Below are 16,144 nucleotides of genomic sequence, written 5' to 3'. Positions count from 1 at the left end.
GGTGCGCTTTTGTAGCGGGGACTTTTCCCCTTTCCCTTTTAAATTTCGTCACCCTGAGGTTGAGTTGGAGGGGGCTGCCCTGTTGTTCCTCCTTTTACGTGGTCTGGATTGAGGTAAAATTCTCCCTTTTGCCATCATTTGAGGCGAGCCGCTTCTTTTCTGCTCTTCTAGGGGACGCAGTTGAAGGGGAGCCCACCGGCAGTGCCGGGGCTGGCCGGGGCGGAAGGGGAGCTGGGCGCGGCTGGGCTGCCGCGGGCCCGCCGGAGCCGCGCCGGTGCGAGCCGTGCGGAGCCGAGCGGAGCTTTGGCCGGGCCGGCGGGCGGGGGAGGCGGCGCGGGCGGGGCCGGTGCCGGCCGGTGCCGCCGCTCCGTCCGCTCCGGGCGCGGGGCTCGGGCGCCGCCGGGGCCCCCCGGGCCCGGTGCCGGCCCCGCCGGGCCGGGGGCAGCGGGCGGGGGTCTGCCGGCGCGGCGCCGCCTCTGCTGCCGGAGGAGCCGCTTTCCTGCCGGAGCCGGGAGCGCCCGGGGCCGGGAGCGCGGCTCCGCATCTTCCAGCCTCCCTCGCTGCGCTGCTTTTGAGGCGCTCCTGGGGAATTCATTGGGTCCTTTTCTTTTGTTCGGAGTTGGCGTGTGAGAAGGGTCACGGTGTGCTTGTTGGTTGTTACGCTTCTTGCTTCGGGTGCTGTGACAAGGGTTTTTTTTGTTTGAGTTTGTTGTTGGATTTTTTTCTTTTTTTGTGCGATATGTTGGATTTTTTTATTATTTTTATTTTATAAAAATATAAATGTAGTTATCTTCGTAAAGGAGATTTTTTTTAAGGTTTACAATGTTTTTTTATGGGTCGTAGCATGAAGTACAGGGTTGGTTTTTAATTAGGTTCTGGTGACTTTTATTAGCATGAGTATGTAGTGTTAGTTTTGGTGGGTTTGAGGTACTGTCCTGTAGTTAATTAGTAAGGGGTTGTTTTTAATATTGATAATTGCATTTTTGTTAATTCTCTTATAGAGGTTTTATTCATTTGGTTTGTTTAATTGTCATGGACGTTTTATTGTTACCGGTAATTTGGGAGTTATTGTTTATGGTTACATTTATCTTTTGGTGACATGTTTATTTCTAGGTGGTATTTGTGTTTTGATGGTTTGAGGCATTACGGGTTTATTGAGTTAGGAATAATTTTTTTTTGTGGTTAATTGAAGTTTATTTTTTGGGGTTTTTGTTTCAGTTTGGTGTATTTGTTGGTTGCTTTCTATTAGTGTTTTTTGTTCGGAACTTGTGTATTTTTATGGTGGATTTTTTTAGGTAGTTATTTGGGTGCTTATCTTTTTATTGTCTAGTGGTTTCAATTTTTGTTAATCCCGTTTATTCGTTTGGTTTTTAAAGCTAATTTAGCAGAATACTGGTTACTCTTTGAGTTCGTGTAGAGGTATGGTTTTCATTTTTAGCAGCTTTCAGGATCTGTTGTATGGTTTGAAGTTTAGTAAGTTGGTTGGACTTCTTTTTCTAGTGGGTTTTGTGATTTGTTTTGTGGGCTTCTATAGGGCTGTATTTTATTTTTGTTTCATTTTTGTGATGTGTCTCACTAACAACTCTTAGTGAAAAGAGTGTAGTGTGGGTTTTGGTTTTTTTTTTTTGCTGGTAGTTGGTTCTATGGTGGTGTATTTTTAGTTTGTTGGTTTTGGGTTTCTTTTGTTAAAGTTTTTATTTTGGGTTTAATTTGTAATTATTTTTAAGGTTTTAGGGCGATTGAGATTTTTTTATATGGATGTCCTGTATGATAACAGTTAATTTATTTGCTTTATGTGGCATTGATGGCAGGGTAGAGGACATTTTTGTATAGAATGTGTATTTTAATCATAGCACTAAAATAATACCATGGTAAGAGGGGCTGTGTTTCCTTGTTTGTTTCTGAGGCGGTTTGGCATTTTCTTAGAGGTTGGGGTTTTTTTTTTGTTGGCTCATGGAGCCATTCTGAACTGTTTTTGATGAAATTGGTGGGAATTTGATGTTTCTTTTGTTATTTTATTTTTAGGAATTGGATCTTTTCAGTAGGCTTTTTGATTTTGCTTTTTTTTTTTTTTGTGGTGTAATAGTCTTTTGGAAGAATTTGGATGATTTAAAAAATATTTTTGTTATACTTTTCATCTAATGTTGTTGGATTATTACAGATGTTTTGGAGTTTTATTTTTTTAAGTTTAATTTGGTTGAATTTATGCTGGATGGTAGGACTGTGTTTTTAATTTTGGGGCAGTTGGTTGTAGGTGTATTGTATGTTTTTCAAGTGAAGGTAAGTCGAGGTTTGTATTTGGTTGTTAGAGGAATGGAGAAAAATGTTTTGGTAATGTTAACAGTGGTGTGTTATTTTGTGGTTTTTGATTTATAATAAGTCTGGTACAGTAGTGTTCAATGGTGGAGTTCTTTAAGGTATGATAGTTTATAGTTAATTCTTATTGGTTTTATATTTTTGTGTAGATTAGAGGAGGTTATTGAAGGGTGGGTGGGTTTTGTAGTTGAGTTTTAGTGTTTCAGTTTATAGAGCATTTTTTGGATGGGAGTTACAGTATTTTGAGTTGTTTGGTGTCGCTGGTGATGTATTGTTGAGGTGGTAAGGAGGATTTGTTGGGTTTTTTTACAGAACGTTTATTATAGATAGTTTTAGATAGTTGTGGTGGGGTTGCTTAATTGTTTTATAGTTTTTGGTTTTTTAGTAGTTATTTGAAATATGCTAGAGTTTTTTGGGTTTATTGAAGTACTTGATTTTGAGGAAGTTCCTGTTTAGAATGTATAATTTTTTCTTGCTTAAAATAAAAATTTTATATTTCAGTTTTAGTGAGGTTTATTTTTTTTTCTTTTCTTACTGATATATTTTTTGATATTTGTATTAGGTTAGTAATAGGAATAGCTTTACTTTTATACGTTGAAATGAGGGTAGTGTGCATTGCGTACTGGTGTTCATAAAGGTTTAATATTTTTAAGGTTCTGATGTGTTAGGTTAATGAATTTATAAAGCTTACAAGACTTTTTTTTTGGTTTAGTTCGATACAGGTGGGGTTTTCATAGTTTTAAGGATTTGTTTGGCATAGATTAAGAGGTGTTATTGAGGGGATAGGACAGGGTGTCTCTGTTAATCTGTTTGGCAATTTGGATACTGGGTAAATAAAATTAATATTTTGGTAGAATGTTTGGGTTTTGTTAGTTTATTTTTTTATGAATTTGTGTGCCTGCAGCTGTAGTGTCTCTGCTGCAAGTCTCAGTATCCATTCATGTTTGTGTGCATCAGGCAGTCCACTCGTGTACCAGCGAGACCCCCCTGCAAGCGGCCGCAGAGCCGCTCCTTCGCTCTCCTGGGAATTCGGGGAGCGGCACACGGCTCTGCGACGAAGCCTTGATCTTTGTCACTTGGAGGTGGCACCAGGGAGCCTCAGGAGCGGCCGAGGAGTTGCTGTAAGTGGGGGAACTACTAGTGAGGGGGACCAGGGTCCACTCGAGTTTTGGGAACGCCACCTCACCTCGCCTGCTCTTCAGCCAGGCAGACCCTGCCAGGAGCGCGTGGGCGAAGCGTGCGGCCCGAGGAGCCCGGCGTTCTCAAGAGAATAATGGTGAGCAGAGAATTGCTGAGTTGTGGCTGCTGTGCGGCTGAGATCATGCAGTGATGTTTGGTGTTCTCGATTGTAGCTGAGCACGGGACCACAGCCCGGTGACCAAAGGACATTCCCCGCAGGCGAGGCAGCCTCCATTGCCACGCGACGTGGATTCTCATCCCCAGATGCCAGAGAGATAAGTGGAGGGCTAAGGCCCGCAGAGGGGGTGAAAGCGGGGTGCTGGGAGGGCCTTTAGGATCAGCTTTGGGGGCAGGGATGTGCAAGAAGTGTCCCCTTAGGCCAGCTAAAGGCAAAGTGACTGTTTTGATCTCAGTGCTGAGGTGCTCAGGGCAGAGCAGTTTTGGTGTGTGTCCTGTCACTTGTCTCTGGTGCACTCTGTGTTCTTTGGGTCTCTCAGTCCTTTCTTCTCCTCAAAAGCTCTCTCTCCCTGTCCTGTCTCCTGGTTTGTCAAATCCTATCCTGTGTCACGGGTGTCTGCATGTATTTAACCCACAGCTGCTCTGCCCTGCTGCATAGCCTGTAATAGCACATGTCCTGGGGACTTGGAATTTGTAATGCAGGGTGTAGTTGGGCTCTAGATTGGATTAGGAGATTGACATAACATGTTTGGTGCTGTTAAGTTGTCCTGCAGCTGTTTGACACTAGTCCTAACATCCTTTCAGATGCAGACAGTCCAAATCTGTGGCAGAGAGCCCCAGTCCTGAGTGAGGGTGTTGCCATGAGCAGGTCAGTCATTGTTTGCATTTGCAGGGGCAGCCTAAATGGTGACCGTGTTACAGCAGTGTTCTTTGCCTCTATTTTTAGGAGGTCCATGCAGATAGCAGCAGTCAAGGCCCTGTGTGCCAGGTGAGCAGTGGACAAAAGCAGTTGTTCTTGCTCAGGTTTCAGGTTTTGGTGCAATTGTAAGCATCCATTGTTGTTTGTGTGCTTTAGGGAATCCACTCAGAGTATGCCAAGCCCCTGTCCCCAACAGCTGATGGCCTGGATTTCCTGTGCTTGTGAGCCCTCTGGAAGTATTGCAGGACTCCGAGGTGAAGCCTTGAAATTCTGTATTTCAAGATGGCATCCAGGTAGCCTTTGGCAATGGCTGAGGAGTTGTGGTGAGACGCCGAGGTAGGGAGGGGGAGCCAAGGTCCACTCGTGTTTCAGCAATGCCGAGTCACTTTGTCTCTTCTTAACCCAGGCAGACCCTGCGATGACGGTGGCAGCCTCTGAGCCTGGCCAAAGTGTGTGGCCCGAGCATTCTCAGGAGAATGGTGAGTAGCAGGATTGCTGGGTTTTGTCCATTTTGCAGCTAAGATCATGCAGTGATGTTTGGCGTTCTTGATTGTAGCTGAGCACGGGACCACAGCCCGGTGACCAAAGGACATTCCCCGCAGGCGAGGCAGCCTCCATTGGCACGTGACGTGGATTCTCATCCCCAGATGCCAGAGAGATAAGTGGAGGGCTAAGGCCCACAGAGGGGGTGAAAGCGGGGTGCTGGGAGGGCCTTTAGGATCAGCTTTGGGGGCAGGGATGTGCAGGAAGTGTCCCCTTAGGCCAGCTAAAGGCAAAGTGTCTGTTTTGATCTCAGTGCTGAGGTGCTCAGGGCAGAGCAGTTCTGGTGTGTGTCCTGTCACTTGTCTCTGGTGCCCTCTGTGTTCTTTGGGTCTCTCGGTCTTTTCTTCTCCTCAAAAGCTCTCTCTCCCTGTCCTGTGTCATGGGTGTCTGCACATACTTGTCCCACAGCTGCTCTGCCCTGCTGCATAGCCTGTAATAGCACAAGTCCTGGGGACTTGAAATTTTTAACGCAGGATGTAGTCGGGCTCTAGATTGTATGGGGAGATTTACATAACATGTTTGGTGCTGTTAAGTTGTCCTTCAGCTGTTTGATGCTAGTCCTAACTTCCTTTCAGATGCAGACAGTTGAAATCTGTGGCAGAGAGCCGCAGTCCTGGGTGAGGGTTTTCCCATGAGCAGGTCAGTCATTGTTTGCATTTGCAGGGGCAGCCTAAATGGTGACTGTGTTACAGCCGTGTTCTTTGCCTTTTTTTTAGGAGGTCCAGGCAGATAGCAGCAGTCAAGGCCCGGTGTGCCAGGTGAGCAGTGGACAAAAGCAGTTGTTTTTGCTCAGCTTTTATTTTTTGGTGGAACTGTAAGCATCCATTGTTGTTTGTGTGCTTTAGGGAATCCACTCGGAGTACTCATACCTCTGTCTCCAACTGGCTGATGGACCGGGTTTCATGCATGTGTGATCTTGCAGGAAGCATTACAGGGCCCTGTGACAGAGCCTTCCAATTTTGCCTTTCAAGGTCCCATCCTGGTAACCCACAGGAATGGTCAAGGAGTTGTGGTGAGGCAGGGAGGAGGATCGAGGGTCCACTCAAGTTTCAGCACTGCCATGTCACCTTGTCTGCCCTTAACCTAGGTGTACCTGGAGATGGTGTCGGCCTCCAAGCACGCCTGAGGTGTGTGGCCCGAGACTTCTTGGGAGACGGTGAGTGGCAGAATTGTCAGGTTCTGGCCCATGTGCTGTTAAGGTAGTGCATTGATGTTTGGTTTTCTTTCTCTTGGCAGAGCAAGAGATAACAGCCTGGTGACAACTGGAACTTCCCAGACAGGCAGGAGGCCTCGTTCTGCACCTGATGGGGATTTGCATCCCCAGATCTGGGCAAGATAAGTGGAGGGCTACAACCCACAGAGGGGATGGAAGAGAGGTGCTGGGTTGGGACCTCCCAGGAGGGGTTTTTGAGTCAGTTTTGGAGATGGGGATGTGCAAGAAGTGTCCCCTTAGGCCAGCTAAAGGCAAAGTGTCTGTTTTGATCTCAGTGCTGAGGTGTGCAGGGCAGAGCAGTTCTGGTGTGTGTCCTGTCACTTGTCTCTGGTGCACTCTGTGTTCTTTGGGTCTCTAAGTCCTTTCTTCTCATCTGAGGCTCTCTCTCCCTGTCCTGTGTCACGGGTGTCTGCACATATCATCCCACAGCTGCTCTGCCCTGCTGCATAGCCTGTAATAGCACATGTCCTGGGGACTTGGAATTTGTAATGCAGGGTGTAGTTGGGCTCTAGATTGGATTAGGAGATTGACATAACATGTTTGGTGATGCTAAGTTGTCCTGCAGCTCTTTGACACTAGTCCTAACTTCCTTTCAGATGCAGACAGTTCAAATCTGTCGCAGAGAGCCCCTGTCCTGGGTGAGTGTTTTCCCATGAGCAGGTCAGTCATTGTTTGCATTTGCAGGGGAAGCCTAAATGGTGACCATGTTACAGCAGTGTTCTTTGCCTCTATTTTTAGGAGGTCCAGGCAGATAGCAGCAGTCAAGGCCAAGTGTGTCAGGTGAGCAGTGGACAGAAGGAGTTGTTCTGGTTCAGATCTCAATTTCTGGTGCAATTGTAAGCATCCACTCTTGGTTACTTTGTTTTCTTTTAGGCAGTCTTCTTTCAAGATGTCTCTGGTCCGGATGTCCAAGGCCAGGTGGGTACAAGCGTAAGGTCTAGCTGGGTGTGCTTTTCAGGTCAGGGGGATGTTGTTTTCACAGTATCTCAGTGTGGGTTTTTTGCTTTGTTTTTTTGCAGGTGCTGTCGCTGCCCTAGCTGTGTGAAGGAACAGAGGCGAGCGGGTGAGTTGGCATTTTGGCACAGTGACTCACAGGTGACCCTTATGCAGCAGCATGCTAAGTGTGTACTTTTTGTTTTTCAGGTATCCTCCAGGCAGCCTGTGGAGTCAAACTGAGACTTCAGGTGAGCCGGGGCAGCGGTGTGTCGGAGTTTCGGGGATTCCTCTTTTCGTGGGCACTAGTTGCATTTTCTGTTTTGTCTTAGGCACCCTCAGGAGGAGCGTAGCTGAAGTTTGGAAACAGCAGCACCGAAGCGGATGTACAGAACGTCTCGCCGTCCACATCCAACTGACATTGGATTCCATCCGGTTGTCTTGCAAAAGCTAAGTGCTGGGGCCAGTAGGTGGGAGATGGGGGAAAAACCTTCACTATCACAGGAGGCTATTTGATGTTAGCTTGGAGAAGAGGCCCATAGTGGGACGGGTCCCTCGGGAGCAAAGGGAGAGGGTTTCTCCTCAGCCCCCCCAGAGTCTTTGCCGGGCAGGGCAGTTCCGATCCCTCTCCGCGTTCTCGTGACGTTCGCATCGGCGGCCTTCTTTGACTCTCGACGTTGTTGTGGATCTTTTCACCATAGGAGCCCGCCTTCATGTCTGGAGCTATAGCTACAGTCACCCTGTAGTCATTTCTTCCTTCTCTAGGCCTACTGAGCTTCTTAGGCTTCCTCTTAAGTGCTTTGGCACTAACATCTTGAAAGGAGTTACATGTCATCACAAGTGCTACTGCCCTAGGGCTTTCTTTTCTTTGGCATCATCAGCCCATGGCTCATCTTGGGCTAAGAATCTTGGGTCCATAAGGTGAAATTGCCAGGCAGTTTCCACTTATGTCCGTGTTCGCGTTGTCTGTGTCATAGGCCTTTGTTACATCTCCATGCTTTAGCAGCATCATTTTGTGCCGTATTGGCCATATTTTGCTCACGTACCTTCCCAGATATCAATTATTCTGGCACCTTTACACATTTACTTTTTGGGACCAGAAGATGTACACGAGATGTTCTCATCCATCTTCATTCTCAGTTTTGGTAGCCCTTCTCTTGGACTTCCGTACGGAGCTTATTAGCCCCTCATCACCTGACCACAGTAGTTCCGTAGCATCTGCCTTCTCAAAGGATATAGGGCTCAAAAATTAGTCTTCTGGAGAATTATATCAAGTCCTCACATATCTTGTATCTCTGTCGGCTTACATTGTATGCACTTATGTTGCGCCTGTGTCGGCTTCTATTGTATGTGCTTATACTGTATGTACCTACGTTGGCTTATGTTGTTTGTGCTTATACTGCATGTACCTACGTTGGCTTATGTTGTATGCACCTCTGTTGTGCCAATTATGATTGGAGCTGCCTTGCCCGGGCACGTAGTCACGCTCAGGTAGAGCAGTTATAAAGCTTTGCCGTTCATCTGTTCTCTACGGGGTTTGGGGTACAACACTGATGGGCCCAGAGCTGGTATAGCTCCTAGCTCTCAGATAGTCAGTCACTGACTGCCTCCCCTTGTCTCCTAGGTCCCCGGGTCCCTACAGAATTTCCTGGAATCTACCATTTGACATGGAATTGCTGCGGTCAGGAGACGCGTTTAAGCATATTCTTCAGTGCAGCGTTTCACGTAAGGGTGGCAGCCAGCGTGTCAGCAGAAGAATGTGTGAGAGTGTGACTGTCTGTGTCTGTCTGTGAGAGTTTGTGTGTGCTTGTGTCTGCAGCTGTGTATATGGAGCAGTTATAACCTTGTGTCTATGGCCTTTGCCTTTCAGGTTTTTCCACTCATTTTTAAATTTAGAATTAAGAATCCCCAGCTGGGGGTTTTGTTTTTTTGTTTCCCCTGCTGGGTTTTTTTTTCCTCAGTCCCAGCCGGTCAGCGAGGCGACATTCATGGCTGAAGTCAGGGAGTGGACCGTCCCAGGAACAGGCTTTTCATCAGGCAGGAGGATTTTTTGGGAGTCTCCGGAGCGAGTTGCCGTGAATGTGAGTTTGTGTGGAACGCGAAGGGGGCGTGCACGTCAGCGGAGCGTTCTGCGCCGTTTTTGTTCCGAGTGCGTCATAACAATAAAAGCGTTGTGGACTTTTCTGAAATGGAGACACGGTTATATTGTGTCAATATGTATTTGGCTTGTAGTACATTATATTGTTCTGTATTTGCAGTTGTTCCTGTCTTTTGATGTATTTTGCTGTATGTAAATTGGACTTGTACTTGTGTGCCTAGGTATGATGTGTTTTTTGTTGTATTTGTCTCTGTACTTGCATTTGTATACATTGTTTCCCTGTGTATTGCTGAGGTTTAAATTAAAGGAATAAAGATTAATCAGCCCTAATTATGATACCTCTTACCCTCTGCCCTGCCCACCATTCATCTCCTGTCTTTCTTTGATGTGGTTGAGTCATATCATTTTCACCCTATTTCTCCCTTTGCCTCTTAGTTTCCTCTTTAGTCTATTCCTCACTTTATCCTTCCATGTCTAACTCTTTCTCTTTGTCTCTGGCTGTGTTTTCCTTTGTTTCCATTTCTAACACTTCTCTATGTTTCTCTAACAATATTTCCTTCTCACCCTGTCTATTTTCTTCCATTCCTCTACATGTATTTCCCCATGTCTCTTTGTCTGTCTCTTTCAATCTAGGTTTCACTGTGTTTTCTTCTTCTTTTTCTCTTTGTCAGCCTTTGTCTTTCTAACACTTGCTATCATTTTCTTTGTCTCTGACCCTTTTTCCTTTTCTGTCCAACTTTAACTTTTTTGTCTTTCTAACTCTCTATTTCTTTCTCTCTTGAACCCTACCTTTTGTTCTGTCTCTCCATTTGTTTTCCTGTAGGTTTTCAGCTCTATTTCTTCTTTTTCTTGTCTCTCTATTTCCTTTTATCTTTCATTTCAAGTGCTTCCTTTTCTGTTTGTCTTTCACTCTTTTTCTCTTTACCCCTCTTTTTTTTCCCTTTCTCTTTCCAATCTGACTTTTTTTGTTTTTCTTTTTATCTCTCTTTTATTTTTCTTGCTCTGTTTTCTTCTTACTCTCTCCTCTTCCTTTTCTTCTTCTCACTCTCTTACTCCTCTTCCTCCTCTGTCTTCTTCCTCTCACTCTCTCCTCCTCTTCATCTCACTCTCTCCTCTTCTTCTCACTCTCTCCTCTTCCTCCTTCCTCCTCTTCTTCTCACTTTCTCCTCTTCCTCCTTTCTCTTTTTCTTCCTCCTCTCTTCTTCTTCTCACTCTCTCCTCTTCTTCTCACACTCTCATCTCTCTCTCCTCTTCTTCTCACTTTCTCCCTCCTCTCTCCTCCTCTTCTTCTTCTCACTCGCTCCACTTCCTCCTCTCTCCTCTTCCTCTCACTCTCTCCTCTTCCTCTTCTCAGTCTCTCCTTCTCACTCTCTGCTCTTCTCACACTCTCTTCATCTCTCTCCTTTTTTTCCTCACTCTCTCCTCTTCCTGCTCTCTCCTCTTATTCTTCTCACTCTCTCCTCTTCCTCCACTCTCTTCTTCTTCTCACTTTCTTCTCTTCCACCTCTCTCTTCTTCCTCTCACTCTCTCCTCTTCTTCTTCCGTCTCTTCTTCTCACACTCTCCTCTTCATCTCACTCTCTCCTTTTCTTCTCACTCTCTCCTTTTCTTTCTCTCTCCTCTTCTTCATCTCACTTGCTTATCTTCCTCCACTCTCTGCTCTTCTTCTCACTCTCTTCTCTTCCTCCTCTCTCACTCTCCTCTTCCTCCTCTCATTCCTCTTCCTCCTCTCTCCTCCTCTTCTTCTTACTTTCTCCTCTTCCTCCTCTATTTCTTCTTCCTCTCACTCTCTCCTCCTCTCCTTCTTCTCACTCTCCTCTTCGTCTCACACTCTCCTCTTCTTCATCTCACTCTCTCCTTTTCTTCTCACTCCCTCCTCTCTCCTTTTTTTTTCTCACTCGCTCCTCATCCTCCTCTCTTCTTCTCACTTTCTCCTCTTCCTCCTCTCTCCTTTTTCTTCTCACTTTCTCCTCTTTCTCCTCTCTCTTCTTCTTCCTCTAACTCTTCTTCTCACCCTCTCCTCTTCTTCATCTCACTTTCTCCTTTTCTTCTCGCTATTTTTCCTCCTCTCCTCTTCTTCTTTGCACTCGCTCCTCCTCTCTACTCTTCTTTTACTCGCTTGCTTCTTTTCCTCCTTTCTCCTCTTCTTCTCACTCCTCACACTCTATTCATCTCTCTCTCCTTTTTTTCTCACTCTCTCCTCTTCCTCCACTCTCCTCTTCTTCCTCTCACTCTCTCCTCTTCTTCTTCTCAGTATCTCCTCTTCTTCTTCTGTCTCTTCTTCTCACACTCTCCTCTTCTTCATCTCACTCTCTCCTTTTCTTCTCACTCTCTCCTTTTCCACCTCTCTCCTCTTCTTCTCACTTGCTTATCTTCCTCCACTCTCTGCTCTTCTTCATCTCACTTTCTCCTTCTCACTATTTTTCCTCCTCTCTCCTCTTCATCTTCTCAATCTCTTCTCTTCTTCTCACACTCCCTTCTTCATCTCTCTCTCCTTTTCTTCTCACTCTCTCCTCTTCCTCCTCTCTCCTTTTTCTTCTTCTCACCCTCTCCTCTTTTTCCTCACTCCTCTTCTTCCTTTCACTCTCTTCTTCTTCTCAGTCTCTCTTTTTCTTCTCACACTCTTCTTCAGCTCTCTCTTTTTCCTCTCACTCTTTCGTCTTCCTCTTTCCTCCTCTTCTCACTTTCTCCTCTTCTGCCTCTCTTCTTCCTCTCACTCTCTCCTCTTCTAATCACTCTCTCCTCTTCTTCTCTCACTCTCTTCATCTCGCTCTCTCCTTTTCTTCTCACTCTCTCTCTCCTCTCTCCTCCTCTTCTCCTCACTTGCTTCTCTTCCTCCAATCTCCTCTTCTTCTCACTCCCTGCTCTTCTTCTCACTCTCTCCTCTTCCTCCTCTCTCACTCTCCTTCCTCTCACTCCTCTTCCTCCTCTCTTCTTCTCTCTCCTCTCCTCACACTCTCTTCTTCCTCTGTCTCCTCTTCTTCTCACACTCTCTTCTTCATCTCTCTCTCCTTCTCACTCTCTTCCTCCTCTCTCCTCTTCTCTCTCTTTCTCCTCTTCCTCCTCTCCCCTCCTCTTCTTCTTCTCACTCTCTCCTCTTCTTCTCACTCTCTCCTCTTCTCTCACTCCTCTTCCTCCTCTCTCTTTTTCTTCTCACTCTCTTCTTCTTCTCACTTTCTCCTCTTCTTCTTCTCTCCTCCTCTTCTTCTTCTCACTTTCTCCTCTTCCTCTCACTCTCTCCTTCTTTTCACTCTCTCCTCCTCACTCTCTCCTCTTCTCACTTTCTACTCGTCCTCTCACACTCTCTTCTTCATCTCTCTCTCTCTCCTTTTCTTCTCACTCTCATCTTCCTCCTCTCTTCTCTTTTTCTTCTCACTCTCGCCTCTTCCTCCTCTCTTCTCTTCTTCTCGCTCTCTTCTTCATCTCACTCTCTCTTCTTCTCACTCTCTGCTCTTCTCACACCCTCTTCTTCATCTCTCTCCTTTTCTTCTCACTTTCTCCTCTTCCTCCTCTCCTCTTCTTCTCACTCTCTCCTCTTCTCAGTCTCTCTTTTTATCACACTCTCCTCTTCTTCATCTCACTCTCTCCTTTTCCTCCTCTCTCCTCCTCTTCTCACTTGTTTCTCTTCCTCCTCTCTCTTCTTCGTGTCACTCTCTCATCTCCTCTTCTTCGCACACTCTCTTCTTCCTCTCACCCTCTCCTCTTCATCTCGCTCTCCTCCTCACTCTCTCCTCTTCTCCTCACTCTCTCCTATTATTCTCACTCTCCCCTCTTCCTCGTCTCTCCTCTTCTTCTTCTCACTCTCTCCTCTTCTCACTCTCTTACTCCTCTTCCTCCTCTGTCTTCTTCCTCTCACTCTCTCCTCCTCTTCATCTCACTCTCTCCTCTTCTTCTCACTCCCTCCTCTTCCTCCTTCCTCCTCTTCTTCTCACTTTCTCCTCTTCCTCCTTTCTCTTTTTCTTCCTCCTCTCTTCTTCTTCTCACTCTCTCCTCTTCTTCTCACACTCTCATCTCTCTCCTCTTCTTCTCACTTTCTCCCTCCTCTCTCCTCCTCTTCTTCTTCTCACTCGCTCCACTTCCTCCTCTCTCCTCTTCCTCTCACTCTCTCCTCTTCCTCTTCTCAGTCTCTCCTTCTCACTCTCTGCTCTTCTCACACTCTCTTCATCTCTCTCCTTTTTTTCCTCACTCTCTCCTCTTCCTGCTCTCTCCTCTTATTCTTCTCACTCTCTCCTCTTCCTCCACTCTCTTCTTCTTCTCACTTTCTTCTCTTCCACCTCTCTCTTCTTCCTCTCACTCTCTCCTCTTCTTCTTCTATCTCTTCTTCTCACACTCTCCTCTTCATCTCACTCTCTCCTTTTCTTTCTCTCTCCTCTTCTTCATCTCACTTGCTTATCTTCCTCCACTCTCTGCTCTTCTTCTCACTCTCTTCTCTTCCTCCTCTCTCACTCTCCTCTTCCTCCTCTCATTCCTCTTCCTCCTCTCTCCTCCTCTTCTTCTTACTTTCTCCTCTTCCTCCTCTATTTCTTCTTCCTCTCACTCTCTCCTTCTGTCCTTCTTCTCACTCTCCTCTTCTTCTCACACTCTCCTCTTCTTCATCTCACTCTCTCCTTTTCTTCTCACTCCCTCCTCTCTCCTTTTTTTTCTCACGCGCTCCTCATCCTCCTCTCTTCTTCTCACTTGATCCTCTTTCTCCTCTCCTCTTCTTCTCACTTTCTCCTCTTCCTCCTCTCTCCTTTTTCTTCTCACTTTCTCCTCTTTCTCCTCTCTCTTCTTCTTCCTCTAACTCTTCTTCTCACCCTCTCCTCTTCTTCATCTCACTTTCTCCTTTTCTTCTTGCTATTTTTCCTCCTCTCTCCTCTTCTTCTTTGCACTCGCTCCTCCTCTCTACTCTTCTTTTTCTCGCTTGCTTCTTTTCCTCCTTTCTCCTCTTCTTCTCACTCCTCACACTCTCTTCATCTCTCTCTCCTTTTTTTCTCACTCTCTCCTCTTCCTCCACTCTCCTCTTCTTCCTCTCACTCTCTTCTTCTTCTCACTTTCTCCTCTTCCGCCTCTCTTCTTCCTCTCACTCTCTCCTCTTCTTCTTCTCAGTATCTCCTCTTCTTCTTCTCTCTTCTTCTCACACTCTCCTCTTCTTCATCTCACTCTCTCCTTTTCTTCTCACTCTCTCCTTTTCCACCTCTCTCCTCTTCTTCTCACTTGCTTATCTTCCTCCACTCTCTGCTCTTCTTCATCTCACTTTCTCCTTCTCACTATTTTTCCTCCTCTCTCCTCTTCATCTTCTCAATCTCTTCTCTTCTTCTCACACTCCCTTCTTCATCTCTCTCTCCTTTTCTTCTCACTCTCTCCTCTTCCTCCTCTCTCCTTTTTCTTCTTCTCACCCTCTCCTCTTTTTCCTCACTCCTCCTCTTCCTTTCACTCTCTTCTTCTTCTCAGTCTCTCTTTTTCTTCTCACACTCTTCTTCAGCTCTCTCTTTTTCCTCTCACTCTTTCGTCTTCCTCTTTCCTCCTCTTCTCACTTTCTCCTCTTCTGCCTCTCTTCTTCCTCTCACTCTCTCCTCTTCTACTCACTCTCTCCTCTTCTTCTCTCACTCTCTTCATCTCGCTCTCTCCTTTTCTTCTCACTCTCTCTCTCCTCTCTCCTCCTCTTCTCCTCACTTGCTTCTCTTCCTCCAATCTCCTCTTCTTCTCACTCCCTGCTCTTCTTCTCACTCTCTCCTCTTCCTCCTCTCTCACTCTCCTTCCTCTCACTCCTCTTCCTCCTCTCTTCTTCTCTCTCCTCTCCTCACACTCTCTTCTTCCTCTGTCTCCTCTTCTTCTCACACTCTCTTCTTCATCTCTCTCTCCTTCTCACTCTCTTCCTCCTCTCTCCTCTTCTCTCTCTTTCTCCTCTTCCTCCTCTCCCCTCCTCTTCTTCTTCTCACTCTCTCCTCTTCTTCTCACTCTCTCCTCTTCTCACTCTCTCCTCTTCTCTCATTCCTCTTCCTCCTCTCTCTTTTTCTTCTCACTCTCTTCTCTTCTTCTTCTCACTCTCTCCTCTTCTTCTCACTCTCTCCTCTTCTTCTTCTCACTTTCTCCTCTTCCTCTCACTCTCTCCTTCTTTTCACTCTCTCCTCCTCACTCTCTCCTTTTCTCACTCTCTACTCGTCCTCTCATACTCTTCTTCATCTCTCTCTCTCTCCTTTTCTTCTCACTCTGCTCTTCCTCCTCTCTTCTCTTTTTCTTCTCACTCTCGCCTCTTCCTCCTCTCTCCTCTTCTTCTCACTCTCTTCTTCATCTCAGTCTCTCTTCTTCTCACTCTCTGCTCTTCTCACTCTCTCTTCATCTCTCTCTCCTTTTCTTCTCACTTTCTCCTCTTCCTCCTCTCCTCTTCTTCTCACTCTCTCCTCTTCTCAGTCTCTCTTTTTATCACACTCTCCTCTTCTTCATCTCACTCTCTCCTTTTCCTCCTCTCTCCTCCTCTTCTTCTCACTTGTTTCTCTTCCTCCTCTCTCTTCTTCGTGTCACTCTCTCATCTCCTCTTCTTCGCACACTCTCTTCTTCCTCTCACCCTCTCCTCTTCATCTTGCTCTCCTCCTCACTCTCTCCTCTTCCTCCTCTCTTTCCTCTTCTTCCGCTCACTTACTCCTCTTCCTCCTCTCTTCTTCTCACTCTCTCTTCTTCCTCTCACTCTCTCTTCTTCTCACTCTCTCCTCTTACTCCTCTCTCCTCGTTTTCTTCTTCTCGCTCTCTCCTCTTCCTCCTTGCTCCTCTTCTTATTCTTTCTCCTTTTCTTCTTCTCAGTCTCGCCTCTTCTTGTTACACTCTCTTCTTCATCTCTCTCTCTTCTTTTCTTCTCACTCTCTCCTCTTCCTCCTCTCTCTCACTCGCTCCTCTTCCTCCTCTCTCTCACTGTCTTCTTCATCTCACTCTCTCCTCTTCTTCTTCTCAGACTCTCCTTCTTACTCCTCTTCTTCTCACACTATCCTCTTCTTCATATCTCTCTCCTT

The 16,144-nt window shown here is 46.2% G+C and overlaps 1 long non-coding RNA gene across 1 annotated transcript; it reads left to right on the top strand.

Annotated features, from left to right (window-relative positions):
* Window positions 1-370: 370 nt before the first annotated feature.
* On the top strand, window positions 371-8,960 carry LOC146763352 (uncharacterized). The gene is made up of 11 exons (XR_014951942.1): window positions 371-4,851; window positions 4,929-5,554; window positions 5,632-5,673; window positions 5,761-6,071; window positions 6,152-6,766; window positions 6,867-6,908; window positions 7,002-7,046; window positions 7,148-7,191; window positions 7,272-7,312; window positions 7,394-8,786; window positions 8,932-8,960. It is a non-coding gene; the product is annotated as an uncharacterized LOC146763352 (long non-coding RNA).
* The last annotated feature ends 7,184 nt before the right edge of the window (window positions 8,961-16,144 follow it).

Source organism: Lonchura striata, chromosome 1A (assembly GCF_050655825.1).
Source record: "Lonchura striata isolate lonStrDom1 chromosome 1A, ASM5065582v1, whole genome shotgun sequence".
In the NCBI taxonomy this organism is placed as follows: Eukaryota; Metazoa; Chordata; class Aves; order Passeriformes; family Estrildidae; genus Lonchura; species Lonchura striata.
Note: the sequence above shows the minus strand (reverse complement) of the source record. Positions and strands in the feature narration are given on the sequence as shown.